Raw genomic sequence first — 14119 nt, 5'->3', positions numbered from 1 at the left:
CTCATCTGTGGTATTTAAGAAACAAAGCAGATGAACATAGGGGGAGGGAAGGAAAAAGAAAATAAGATGAAAACAGAGAGGGAGGCAAAACATAAGAGACTCTTTGCTATAGGAAACAAACTGAGGGTTGCTGGAGGGAAGATGGGGTAATGAAGTGTTGGGCAATTAGGAGGGTACTTTTAATGAGCACTGGGTGTTGCATGCAACTGATGAATCACTAAATTCTACCCCTGAAACTAATAATACAGTATATGTTAACTAAATCGAATTTAAATAAAAAAAATTAAAGAAGAGTGTTTTGGAAGTAAGTAATTCTAAAAATAATTACTTGAGAATTAGGAGCCAAGTATAAGCTCATACAGCAATGGGGTTCTGAATTGACCTTTTATGAATTATACCAGCAGATGATGAAACAAATAATGAGTTTGAACTGTTAGTGTTAAGTAGAACCAATCAAACTCATCTCCCCATAAATAAAATGAAAAACCTCAAACAGTATCATGTGACTCCCCATCCACTCCTTTTTATGGCTTAGTAATATTCCATTATTTGTATATTATTCATCTGTTGATCAACCCTTGGGTTGTTCCCACCTTTGCCATTCATGAATAATGCTGCTATAAACATTAGTATACAAGTATCTGTGTCCCTAGTTTCCATGTTTTGTTTTGTTTTGAGGAACTACCATACTGTCTCCCCTGGTGGCTACCATTTTATAGTCCCACCAGCATGCGTAAGGATTCCAATTTCTCTACATTCTTGCCAATGCTTGTCATTTTCCACACTCTCCTGATTTTGGCACTGAAAACTCCACATTCCAGAAAACCCCTCTTCCCAGGCAAACTGAGATGGTCGATGACCCTAATTCTAGCATATTCTCTTTTGCATTATGTGAGCTACTTATGTGTTGCTATCTCCCACTGGGCCATTCTCAATTTCTGGCAAGGACTGTGCCTTCATGGTAAGTTAGGCTATAGCTTCTCTTTATCCCTACTGTTTTAGCCTCCCCTGTTCCCCACCAGCTCTCCGCCTGACCACCCTGCATAATCAGTATATCCTCAAGCTTCTGGTGGGATTTAGCCCCTGTGGAATTTCTCCATGAAGAAACTGGAGGGAGGGGGAGGTCATAGCTTGTTCCTGACACTAGTATCTGACCTGACCTGCCAGGCTGTGCTTTTTACAAAGTCCTCCCTGTCTCCATGTTTCCTACCCTTGCTCCTTGTGGCATTGGGTAGTGACGGTACTTCCTGTTAAAAGTACTTGTAGTTTCTCTCCATTCTGTTTATATCTTGTAAATAGTCCATTTATGAAACTCTCTTCAAATTATACAGACTTCCTAGGGACCCAGTTATCCATGTGTTGCTGTTAGCACCCCAGCTAATCCTCTAATCTGGTGGTCCTGCCCTAGGGAGCACAAGCATCCCATATGGGCCTTGTTGAAACCCAGATTTGTGGCCACCCTCTTCCCCACTGCCAGACTTCTGACTCGGCTGTCTGGGAAGGGCAGAGGATTTTCATTTCTAACAAGTTCCCAGGTGAGGCTTGGAGAACCATTTTGAGAACCACTGCTCTAGTCTTTGTACATTCTGGAACATGACAGTCCAAGTGCCTTTTCTAAGGCAATTGATATATGGGCCCAGAATTGAGCAGAATGAAAAAGAGTGTTAACTGCCCCATAAATCTGGAGAAATAAGGGGAAGCCTGAGATGAGAAAAGTATAAATCTTTTTTTTTTTTAAGATTTCATTTATTCATTTGACAGAGAGAGAGAGACAATGAGAGAGGGAACACAAGTAGGGGGAGTGGGAGAGGGAGAAACAGGCTTCCTGCTGATCAGGGAGCCTGATGCGGGGCTTGATCCCAGGACCCTGGGATCATGACCTGAGCCGAAGGCGACTGCTTAACCGATTGAGCCACCCAGGTGCCCCAAAAGTGTAAATCTTTATAGTAAAAGTAACGTCTAAGCAAATCAGAGGAATGGTTGTCTCAAACTAAACACCTGGGCTTTCAGTGCTGAGGTTCTGGGAAATAATGGGTTGTACAGAAACACCTGTATATTGTGATAAAAGGGGAAACTCAATTTAGCAATAATATGGCTAAAGAGATAGAAAACATTATTTTAATCATTATACATATATATATTTGATCAGCCAAAAGAGAATTGCAGGAGAGAGAGGAAGCACAGAAGGAAAGTCTTCTCAGGAGAGATGTCCATGACATGACAGAGGCAAGGCTGAGACAAAAATGTGGAAGAAATGCAGCTCAGGCTCTGGCCTTGCGCTGAGTGTGTAGAGACAGCCCGGAGATGCCTCAGAATGATGCTGAACAGCTGAGAGGCAAAAGACCAGCCATAAAACAGAAAGTAACTAATTCCCTCATAAAACTGTCAAAAATCCCCCTTGGACAGTTAGGTTTAAGTCATCATATTAAACATCCTCAGGAGATTTACAAGGAGATTAGCAGATAAATAAAGTAACTTTTTTTCCTTAAAGGGTTTGAGTTTGTTTTATATTTAAGACTGTTTAAGAAGATAGATTGAAATTTAAACAAATGTTATAGTAAGCTGAACATGCTCAGCAACACCAGGAGGGAGGGAGACTTCCCCCTGTGTTCTCAGCTCAACCATTCCTCTCACACAGAAAAAAATCATTAATTGAACTTGTGGCACCAAGTCCATTCATAAGAAATAAACCATCATGTGAATGGTTTATTTAAAGCAATAAATAATATTTCTTTTTTAAAGTAATAAATAATATTTCTATCTATATCCCTCAAATTGTATTTCTTAAAATTTATTATAAATAAACATTCTTTCTGCTGTTGAATGGATAAAATAAAACTAGAAACAGCAAGTATATTGATAGTCCATTGAGGCAGAAAAGCCATTTGCCCCATTATTCTGATCATATTTAAGCTTTTAAAAATCTAAGTAGAATGCAATACTGCACTGTCTTCACAGAACCCTAAATAATGAAAGTTAATTCCCTAAAGAATTAATTTGTTTATGACTCATAATAACAAACAGTATTTATGTGAGTTATTGTAACAAAAAAAAAAAATGCTTTCCTGCATCACAATCTCAATGGAGCCCCTTCCATCCTTTGTGAGATTTGCACAACAGATAACAGGATTACCTGGCTTTGCTGATGAGGAAGCTAAGTCGCCCAAATTCACATGCTAGGAAGCAGAGAAGCTGCTTTTAAATAGTAGTTTTTCATTACCAAAACTTCAAGTAAACTCTCTTTCTTGACTTACTATAGTTCAGGTCCTCCTTAGGAATGAAGTCGAAGTTATAGAAACATACATAAAACTGCTATTGAGTCTACTTGGACATTAACTTTTTATGACATTTTGAGCTATAATAATGTGTTTTATCAGTTTTTCTATGATGGTCTTCAGGGAGCTTAAAGAACAAGCCTCAGGACATCCAGAGCCCCAAGAGATCAGGATTAAGCAAAACTACCTTTTTTCAAGGCCGCTAACAAGTCCTGGTGATACAATCTTGAGTGAAAATCAGTATTTTTTCAGCCTCCATAAATGTTTTCTTCCATTGAGCAGAGAAATTGATGTGTCCAGGGAAAGCGATAGCCCTGAATAAAACAATTCTCCCAAAGCTTTAGAAGAGAGAATCTTTTGAAGTAGTGAAGACATGTTGTAATTAAAACCACATCAAAGTGAAAGAGAAGCCCTTGTGTCTGGAGCAGGTGTTCTCAAGTGGGGTTCTTGATCACCTATATATCAATCACTGAGGAGCCATAACAACGAATGCAGAGGCCCAGGCCTCTTTCTGGCTATACCAAGCCAGATTCTTTGGCATGGATCTGCCTGTTTCTCAAGTTGCCTAGACAATTCTTATGCTCATGAAAATCTGAGAGCACCTGGTGGGTACCAGAAGTTCAGTTATCTACTCAGTCTGATAAAGCAGGCTTGGGGAAATTAAGTTATGCTAATCAAACTCGCCTGGATCTGATTAATACACTAGAATGTTCTCAAGAGCAAGGACTACTTCTTACTTGTGTGTCCCAGAGGTTAGAGTAAAGCCTAACTGATTGTAGAAACTCACTAAGTGCTGGGTAAACACAAAGTAGAATATTTCTCAAGTAAGGGAATTGAATAAATACAACTAAGTATGCAGGTAAATAAATGAGGGAGAAGGGACTTTTGTTCCTTAAATATACTTCCAATGAATAAATGTAAAATATTGATAAAAATGGAAAGCTACATTTAGCAAACACATGGAATAATTGTTGCAATGCGGAGTCATCAATGGTTGCTAAAATTAGTGTATTAAAGTATGATGGGAAGCAAGATATTTGGCCAAGAATTATCTCCCCATAAGATACCTATTAATTACAATGGGAAAACTAGTAAATTTACTTGGTGATATCTGGCAGACAAACGATCAAAGATAACAGCAGTAATGAGACATAGTGACATCATGTGCTTCCTGATAAGATGCCCTGAGAAGGGTACACCATCACTTATGTGGTGTTCTTGCCACAATTCATGAGCAGAATTTGGTTTCATAGAGACACCAGAGAACTAACGCTGAGGTATATTCTACAAGATAACTGGTCAGTACCCCTGAGAAGTGTCAAGGTCATGGAAGACAAAGGACTGAGTTGCTGCCCTGGATTGGATTAGGAAAGACTATGGAGACACAACTTCTAAGTGCAAGGCAGAATCCTGGATTGTACCCTGGGCTAGGAAAGATGTCAGCAGGACAACTAAGGAAGAGTGACTCCAGTCTGTAGATCAGCTAACAGGATTGTATGAATGTTAATTTTCTGGGTTTGGTTACGTACTATGTACTATGGTGCTATGGTTATGTTAATATTAAGGAAGCCAGGTAAGCAGTATATGGGAACTCTCTGTACTATTTTTACAACTTTTTTGTAAGTTTACAATGATTTCAACATAAAACAAATTTAAAAAAATTTAAAAATTGTGATTTACAGACTCCCTGCACAGAATTTTTTTGAGGGCCAGGGGTTGCTTATTAAAAATGCAGGTCCTTGGGCCCCACACTTAAATCTATAAATCAGAATTTCTTCAAATGTAACCCAAGAAACTGCATTTTCACAAAATCCCTGGGTGGTTTTTAAGAACACTAGAGTTTGAGAAGAGTAGGAACTCCTATATTAAGCTGCAAAAAAGAACATCTGATAAGGTCAGAAGGTTTATCTTCTGGATTGAAAGTTATAAAAACTAACATGCAATGGATTAGTTTAGCCATGTATATAAATCATTGTGAAGTGTCAAGTTAATGAATTCAGGTAGATTTCCAAGTTTCTGTCAGAGGTCAGGATGTCAACCAAGATCATACAAGCTGATTATAGACTGATATAAAGAAAACAGTGATCATTCAATAATGGTGTGGTTCATGTTTCACAAAGCAATGATGCTTCTGGTGACAGATTTAAAAAAAATGAAGGCAAAACCATTTGACATCTTTCACTGAGTAGAGTCCCCTCTTGTTTTAAATATCCCAAGGATGGAGAAAACAGCTTCAAGGAAATAGTCCTTAAAAAGTATTTAACTTTTGGAGCACCTGGGTGGCTCAGTCAGGTGAACATCCAACTCTTGATTTCAGCTCAGGTCATGATCTCAGGGTTATGGGATCGAGCCCTGGGTCGGGCTCTGTGCTCAGTGGGGAATCTGCTTAGGATTCTCTCTCTCCCCCTCCCTCTGCTTCTCTCCCCCACTTGTGCTTACTCTATTTCTCTCTCTCTCTGTCTGTCTCAAATGGATACATAAAATATTTTTTTAAAAAGTACCAACGTTGTAAACAATGACAGTTTGAGTAACCAGGTTGGTTGTTTGGATTTGGCACTGTATGCCATGGGGAGCCCCTTCAGGTTTGAGCAGAGAACTGATATGATCAGATCAGCTTTTTTTTTTTAATATTTTATTTTTAAGTAATCTCCATCCACTGTGGGGCTCAAACTCACAACTCTGAGATCAAGAGTCTCATCCTTTACAGACTGAGCCAGCCAGGCACCCCAAGATCAGCTCTGATGAATGTGATTCAGTAGAAATTCCAGAGGTAGCTTGGAAGAGAGTTGAAAACTGTGAAGCAGAGATGAAGAAGCTGCTCCAAGTGTTCAGACAACAGTTATTTAGGGCAGTAGCAGACAGAGCTGAGAAAGATGGTGAGGACATTGGAGGCTGGTAGAAAATGCAATGCAGAGGGTGCCTGGCTGACTCAGTCTGTTAAGCCTCTGCCTTCAGCTCAGGTCATGATCCCAGGGTCCTGGGATCTAGTCCCTCATCCAGGGACTTTGCTCAGTGGGGAGTCTGCTTCTGCCTCTGCCTCTGCCCCTTACCCCTGCTCATGCTCTCTGTCAAATAAATAAAATCTTTAAAAAAGAAAAAAGATAATACAGTGCAGGGACGGAAAATGAAATCAGCCATTCTTGGCAATTTACTGCCTTTCAGCTACAATAATCTGTCCAGAAATTAAACCACCAGTGCCACCTATTGGTGAATAAGACTCTCATTCTAAGGTTGCCCTAGACACAAAGTAACATTTTATAATATATTGGCAAGAATGATGCTGATTTCTCTTACTCTCTGGAATCAACAGTCTCAAAATACTTTATTGAGCTCTGTTCAAAGTACTGAGTGGAGTGAACAGTAAATACTCCCTCTACAGGCTGGAAAAGTTTAAGATAGAGCTTAGGAGTAATAATATATGCAAAACAGTTACCTACTAATTTGTTTAAGTGCAGTGTGATGTCCCAGAAGAGAGAATTTGGTGGGACTAATTTAGCTTGTCGCTGGCTGAAGGGTGGCGCTATGAGGTTCATCCAAGAAGGACACATATGGAACTCAAGCTGTAGGTGTGGCCTGAAAAGAAAGTTCACAGGTCCAAGGTACCCAAGAGAGCTCTCAACCTGACTCCAGTGGTGTTTATAACAAACAGGGATGACAGTTAATTGTCCCAAGTGGTAAGCCAGGTGCACTTTTCCAAGACGTATGAGATGCTATGAGGATAAGAACACCTCCCTTCTTGAAAGCAGACACTGCTTGCAGTCAAAGCCTTCTGTGACTACCTCCTCAAAAGTAGAAGATCCAGATCTATCCAAAGAAATGAAAATGTTATTTACTGCACAAGCGGAGGACTGAAAACTGTAAGCAGTTAACTAAGCCGGCTAAAATGGAGACCAAATGGCAGCTGGCCACCAGCTGTCCTGAAATTTTTACCTTTGTATTATTTTAAAGAACCCTAAAATTAAGTCTAACCTAGACATAGCAATCACTTAAAGTGGGTTATTATTCCTATTGACAGTGAGGAGATGGATACTTCCTAAGGTCACACAGCTATGAAGTGGTAGAGCTGGGATTTGGATCCAAGTAGTTTGATTTTGGAGCCCACTTTCTGGAACTACAACATTAGACTGTTACTTACACTCTGCTCTGCTTGAGTTAACAGCAGCTGGTCTTTGGTAAATTGCTGGTACCATGGACTATGACTAATTTTTATTATTTTAAGCACAGTCCAACATAGACTACCTTGTTTCTCCTTCAAGATCAGAGCGGTGTCTCATAACTCATTTTGCCTTGTATAGCATTTTACATTTAAAATTTCATTAAAGGGATGCCTGGGTGGCTCAGCCAGGGTTCTGGGATCAAGTGCCGCATGGGGCTCCTTGCTCAGTGGGAAGCCTGTTTCTTCCTCTGCCTGCTGCTTCCCCTGCTTGTGCTCAATCTCTCTCTTTCTCTGTCTCTCTGTCAAATAAATAAAATCTTTAAAAAAATAAAATAAAATTTCATTGAATACTTTTAAATTCTAGTCTTTTATTTTTTGAATTATACCCAATCCTTTGGCATGTTTAGGTGTACTCAGCATAGGACATAAACATTATAAAAGTTTGTAATGATTCAAACATTCATCTAAGAATATAACAATTTGTTTCTTTGTGTCTGAGTATCTCAGGTCAAAAATATGAATAGAATGCACTAATGATGCACTTGCGTGATAATTATAAATAATATCCTCTTTCTCTCCTGTCGCCTTAGTATGCCACTTAGCTGATTCAGGATCATAAAAGTGATGTAAAGGTAGCTCAAACTAAACATGGAAGAGAGAAGTGCACTAACATTTGTAAATTGAGCTTTTTCTGATTATATTTCTTTTTTTTTTTTTAAGATTTTATTTATTCATTTGACAGAGAGACACAGCCAGAGAGGGAACAACAGCAGGGGGAGTGGGAGAAGGAGAAGCAGGCTTCCCGTGGAGCAGGGAGCCCGATGTGGGCTCGATCCCAGGACCCTGGGATCATGACCTGAGCCGAAGGCAGATGCTTAACGACTGAGCCACCCAGGCGCCCCTCTGATTATATTTCTTATTCTGAAATAATTCAGTAATATCCCCCTTTAAAGTCCCCATGTGTTCAGAGTGGCCACTTTGTACATCACTATCACCTGTGATTGTAAGTATCCAGGCAGCTTTCCATGAAGTCTAGTTTGGTACACCTTCGGGCAGAGACGTGGAAGATTCCAGTGTGGAATCAGGACCTATGTCACCGAGGAGAAATGTGTCATACAGATATACTTTTTAATTCTTTCCTGGCCTCGATTAAAAGTGAAATGTGGACAGGGAGTCTTACACAGAGGGAAAGCAATTCCCAATCTCCTCAGACCTAAACATTTTTTCTTTATTTAGAAGCCGCACTGCAAAATATTTTCATTTTCCTAAGATGATAAGAAACACAGAATATTTACCATTCCGCATACTAAACAAAAAACCTTGTGTTACCTGTCTGCTCAGTCTAACTCAATGATTTTAAATAAGAGTGGCTGTCACATTTATCATAAGGCTACAGATTCTTTGTTTTATTTTCCTGACATTTAGCAGAGAGATAAGGATTTTTTTGTTGATTTTTTTATTATAGAGCCCTTAACTGTCCATAATGTAACTCATTAACTCCAAACCTTGTTAATTAAAAACATTTCTGAAACATGTTTGTAGAAATTGCATGTTTTCATAAAACCAGTTAAAGGAAATGCTATAAATATAAATGTTCATAAATATGCCTATTATTTATTCATTTAAGTTATAAGAGACCTTACTGTTTTCTCCTTCCCCTTTCTTTTCTTTGTTCTATATATAATTGTATGAATCACAAACACACACACATATACATACACACATATAATGAAAACTCTGAAGAGCTGGCAGTTAAGATAGGGAAACTAAAAACATATGTTAAAAATGATTCTAAAGGACTTAGCAAAGTTAAAATTGGAAACAACCTCATGAACTCATCAGGATCAGGAAGGTGTGGATATGCACACACACATATCCCAGGCTACAAGATTTTACATGATATTGTATGTTTGATTGGACGTTAACTTCATTCCATATACCCATGGTTTGAACTGAATAATATACAATATGTTCTGTCAATATAAATGAAGAATCACATATGCTTTTGCAGTTTCCGTGGTGCAGCGGTTATCACGTTCGCCTCACACATATGCTTTTGCCTTCCTCTTTTGAGTCACATTAAAAATTCATAGCAATTTTCAAAACTGTTCTATTTTTTTTTCCATGTAAACCTTTTGTTTTAATAAATAAGACCGATTCATGGCTTAGATTCAAAATCACATTTACAGATGAGAAACGCTTCTAGGCCCAAACAGGTGAACAGTGAAGCTACCAGTGCTGGCAGGAATGCATGCCCCCCATGCATCTGAAGCCTAAAGAGCAGAGACTGAATGTCAGAGAACACCATACACATCACCCTCTAGACTCGAGAACTGACAGCAGAAGACGAGAGGAAGAGCAGAGACTCAGGGAAGCTCCAGTAACCACCATCTGATACCCTCACCTTCATGCTACAGAAGCAAATGAAAGTTGTGCTACTTTCAGATAAGCTAAGAAGGTTTCCTGATCATAGTAAGTGAAACTTTCTCTCATGTTAACAATTAGGCCAAGGGCATTAGCTACAGAGAGGATCCACTGATAAATACAGAATATTAGAAGAGCGAAGAGGAAGCCACACAGATATCTTGTTTCTTCAAATATCAGAAACTTCTGCCTGACAGCAGGAGAGCAATGGATGAACTCCACCTTGCCCAAAGGTTTAGTCCAAAAACGTCCTATTGGCATTTGCACCAAATAAGGCTCCCCGTACTTCTGGCATCATCTGCTGGGCTATGAGATCCAGCCGGCTTTCTAGGGTATTGGAAACTTTTATTTTACGATCCCCATTATAGATCTCAACTCCACCAGCTATTTCCTCAGGCAGGTAGGCCTCCTGATCAATTTGGACATCAACATCTTTTTTGGTGGCAATTTTGTACATAGGAATTGCTTTTTGCACTGCAGCCTTTACCAGAGGGAAATCCTGCTTCCTGCAACGAACAATCATTCGGGGCTCTAACAATTGGTACAAACCCTGAAGGACCAGTCCATCCAGCAGCACCTGGTACCTGGTTGTATCTTTTACCACTTTGCTGAGTCTCTGTTTTGCTTCATTTAGAAGGTCTGTAATAAGGTCATCTCTTGCTCTGAGGACTTTGAGCCTTGCTTGATTCATCAAATTAGACATCTGAATTTTCTTCTGCTGCTCAATCAGAAGACTGATTGTGCAAACCCAAAGACTTTTGGGTTTGCACAAGACGACCTTTCTCAACGTTGGACTCTTCCTCTGCCTTTGCATCTATTTCCTCTGCTTTCTCATTGGCTTCTTGTTCAATAAAAGCCATCATATGCTTAATCTGCTTTTGCACGTCAGCATCGCTGAGCGCCATGGCGAAAGCTCTGCTAGGCCGGAGGCCCACTGGCTCTAGCTTAGGCTGGAAGGGGGCGGTGGAAGGAAGGGGACAAAACTGTTTTATTTTTTGATGCTCAAACAACACAATTGGTCAGCTGGAACCCTGTAAGCCATCTCCTTTCTCTTTGACACTGCAAACATCTGTGATAGCATCAAGTACCCTTGCTCTCTAGCACCAACAAAGGTGTCCAGGCACATCTTGATTTCCCTGATTCCTTTCTATCAGGGAGAGATATTGAATTGGCTACTCTCTAGGAGGTTTTAGCAGAGATGAATATCAGATTCCTCCACATGACAAAACATGGCAGGTGGGATGACCCATCAACAGGGTATCAAAGATCTAAGTTTTAAAGGTCATGAGTCCAGGACCTTGACATTGGTCTTGGCAATGATTTTTTAGATTTGACACCAAAGGAAAGACAATAAAAGCAAAAATAAACAAGTGGAACTACATCAAACTAAACAGCTTCTGTAAAGCAAAAGGAACTATCAACAAAATGAAAAGGCAACCTACTGAATGGGAGGAGATATTGGCAAATCATACCTGGTAAGGGGTTACTATCCAAAATATACAAAGAATTTACACAATTCAGTAACAAAAAAAAAAAACCCAATTAAAAAACGAGCAAAGGAACTGAATAGATATTTTTCCAAAGAAGACCTACAAATGGCCAATTGAAAAGATGAGATGCTCTACATCACTCATCATCAGGGAAGTGCAAATCAAACCACAATGAGATGTCACTTCACATGTTAGTATGGCTATGAAAAAAAGACAAGAGATAACAAATGTTGGTGAGGCTATGGCAAAAAGGGAACCCTTGTGCACTGGTGAGTTGGTGGGAATGTAAATTGGTGCAGCCCCTATGGAAAACAGAACTACCATATGATCCAGCAATCTCACTTCTGTGTATCTACCCAAAGGAAATGAAAAGAGAATATTGAAGAGGTAGCTGCATTCCCATGTTCATTGTAGCATTATTCACAAAAGCCAAGATAGGGAAACATCCTGAGTGTCCATCAACAGATGAATGGATAAAGAAGATATACACAATGGAATATTATTCATCTATGAGAACGAAGGGAATCCTGCTGTTGGTGACAACATGGATGGTCATTGATGGCATGATTCTAACTGAAATAAACCAGACAGAGAAAGACGTATACTGCATGGTATCATGTATTTGTGGATTTTAAGAAAGGTTACTCATAAAAACAGAGTAGAAAACTGGTTGCCAGGGGCTGGGCGTGAGGGAAATAGCAAAAGGTTAATAAAAAGGTTAATAAAAAGGGTCTTATAGCATTCATTCAGCTATAAGATGAATGAAGGTTGAAGATCTAATGTATAACATGGTGAATAGAGATCATATTGAATAGTTGTATTGTATAATTGAAATTGGGTAAGAGTAGAACTTAAATGTTTTCACCTCTTTCCCCTGCCAAAGAAAATGTTTGAGAGAATCAAATATATTTAATTTGTGATTGTAATTTTATTTTATTTTATTTTTTTAAAGATTTTATTTATTTGTTTGAGAGAGAATGAGAGAGAGCACATGAGAGGGGGGAGGGTCAGAGGGAGAAGCAGACTCCCTGCCGAGCAGGGAGCCCGATGCGGGGACTCGATCCAGGGACTCCAGGATCATGACCTGAGCCGAAGGCAGTCGCTTAACCAACTGAGCCTCCCAGGCGCCGTGTGATTGTAATTTTAAATGTTGAATAGGGTTTGTTGGTGTTAAATATTTAGAGAAACTTAAGCTGTTTGATTTATTAGCTAATTTATTAAAAAATAAGATTTGAGGCTTAAAAACTTGTTTCTAACATGTGTACTGTTAAATATTGGGTTATTTAAAACACAAGTTATTGTCTAAGTACCCTTTGAGACACAGATCCCCCTCTTTTACATACTAAAAAAAAAAACAAGGTAACCACACAAAATGCTTGAGAGCATGTGGAGCAACAGGAACCCTCATTCATTGCTGGCAGGAATGCAAAATGGTGGTCTCTTACAAAACAACACTCTTATTGTATGCTCCAGCAATTGTGCTTCTTGGCTTTTACTCAAAGGAATTGAAAACTTATGTCCAACAAAGTCCTAAAGACAGATGTTTAGAACACCTTTATTTATAATTGTCAAAATCTGGAAGCAACCAAGATGTTCTTCAGTAGGCGATGGAAAAAAAATTGTCATACATCCAGACAAAGGAATATTATTTAATGCTAAAAAGAAATGAGCCATCAAATTATGTAAAGACCTGAAAAGATTTAAATGCATATTACTAAGTGAAGGAAGCCAATCTGAAAATGCTACACACTCTATGATTCCAACAATATGGTATTCTGGAAATGGCAAAATTATGGAGACAGTATAAAGACATTATAAAAATCCATAGTTGCCAGGGCTGGATGGGGGAGAGGGATGAATAGATGGACCAAGAGGATTTTTAGGGCAGTGAAACTACTCCATATAATACTATAATGGTAGATACATGTCATACAACATTTATCCAACCCATACAATGTATAGCACCAAGCATGAACACTAATGTAAACCAAACCCTCTGGGTGATAATGATCTATCAATGTAGTTTCATTGGTTTTAACAAATGCACCACTCTAGTTGGGGATGTTGATAATGGAGGATGCTATGTGTGTGTAGGAGGGCAGGGGACAGGAATTATATAGAATGTGTATCTTCTCAATCTTCCTGTGAATTTGAAAATGGTCTTAAAAGTCTATTAAAAAATAAGTTAGCATATGTTACTGAGATTGTATCTACATGAACACATAAAGGTGCTTCTGAACTAATTACAAAGAGGTACGGCAAGTAGCATTTACTTGGGACAATAAGTAGTCAAGGATAAACAATAAACAAAACAGAGAAGAAAAAACAAACGGTTATTTAGCTATATACAACCTGATTATTTATGATGAAATCATTATGTTGGGGAACCAGATCCCTGAGGCTAGATGCTTAACAAGAAAAGGATCTTGTCAATTTTGCCCACTCTTGAGGTTCAGTGTTCCCACTGTGCCTGACCTCTGGTTTGCATTCAGATAATTTTTGTTGAATGAATAAAAGAGGGTTTCAAGGACCAGTTACTTCAAAACTACCCACAGTCCTTTAAAAGCCAGATTCACTGGGTACCTCCTAGGTGGAACTGCGATCCCTGGGAGTATCAGAATCTGCATTTTTCACAGACACACACCAGATGCTTCTTTCACAAGCTACACGCAGCCTGAGGACCACAGAAATTCAATCTTTTCACTTTATCAGAGAGAAAAATGGAGGCTAAATAGTTTGCTCAAGGTCATATGGCTAATGACTGAGCAAAAAGT

The 14119-nt window shown here is 39.0% G+C and overlaps 1 pseudogene across 1 annotated transcript; it reads right to left on the bottom strand.

Annotated features, from left to right (window-relative positions):
* Positions 1 to 9567: 9567 nt before the first annotated feature.
* On the bottom strand, positions 9568 to 10824 carry LOC110578737 (annotated as a pseudogene). The gene has a single exon (XR_002480193.2). The product of XR_002480193.2 is annotated as a V-type proton ATPase subunit E 1-like (transcript).
* Positions 10825 to 14119: the final 3295 nt, after the last annotated feature.

The sequence above is a fragment of the Neomonachus schauinslandi genome, chromosome 4 (assembly GCF_002201575.2).
Source record: "Neomonachus schauinslandi chromosome 4, ASM220157v2, whole genome shotgun sequence".
NCBI classification, from domain to species: domain Eukaryota; kingdom Metazoa; phylum Chordata; class Mammalia; order Carnivora; family Phocidae; genus Neomonachus; species Neomonachus schauinslandi.
The sequence above is the reverse complement of the archived record's forward strand: the minus strand, read 5'-3'. Positions and strand labels throughout refer to the sequence as shown.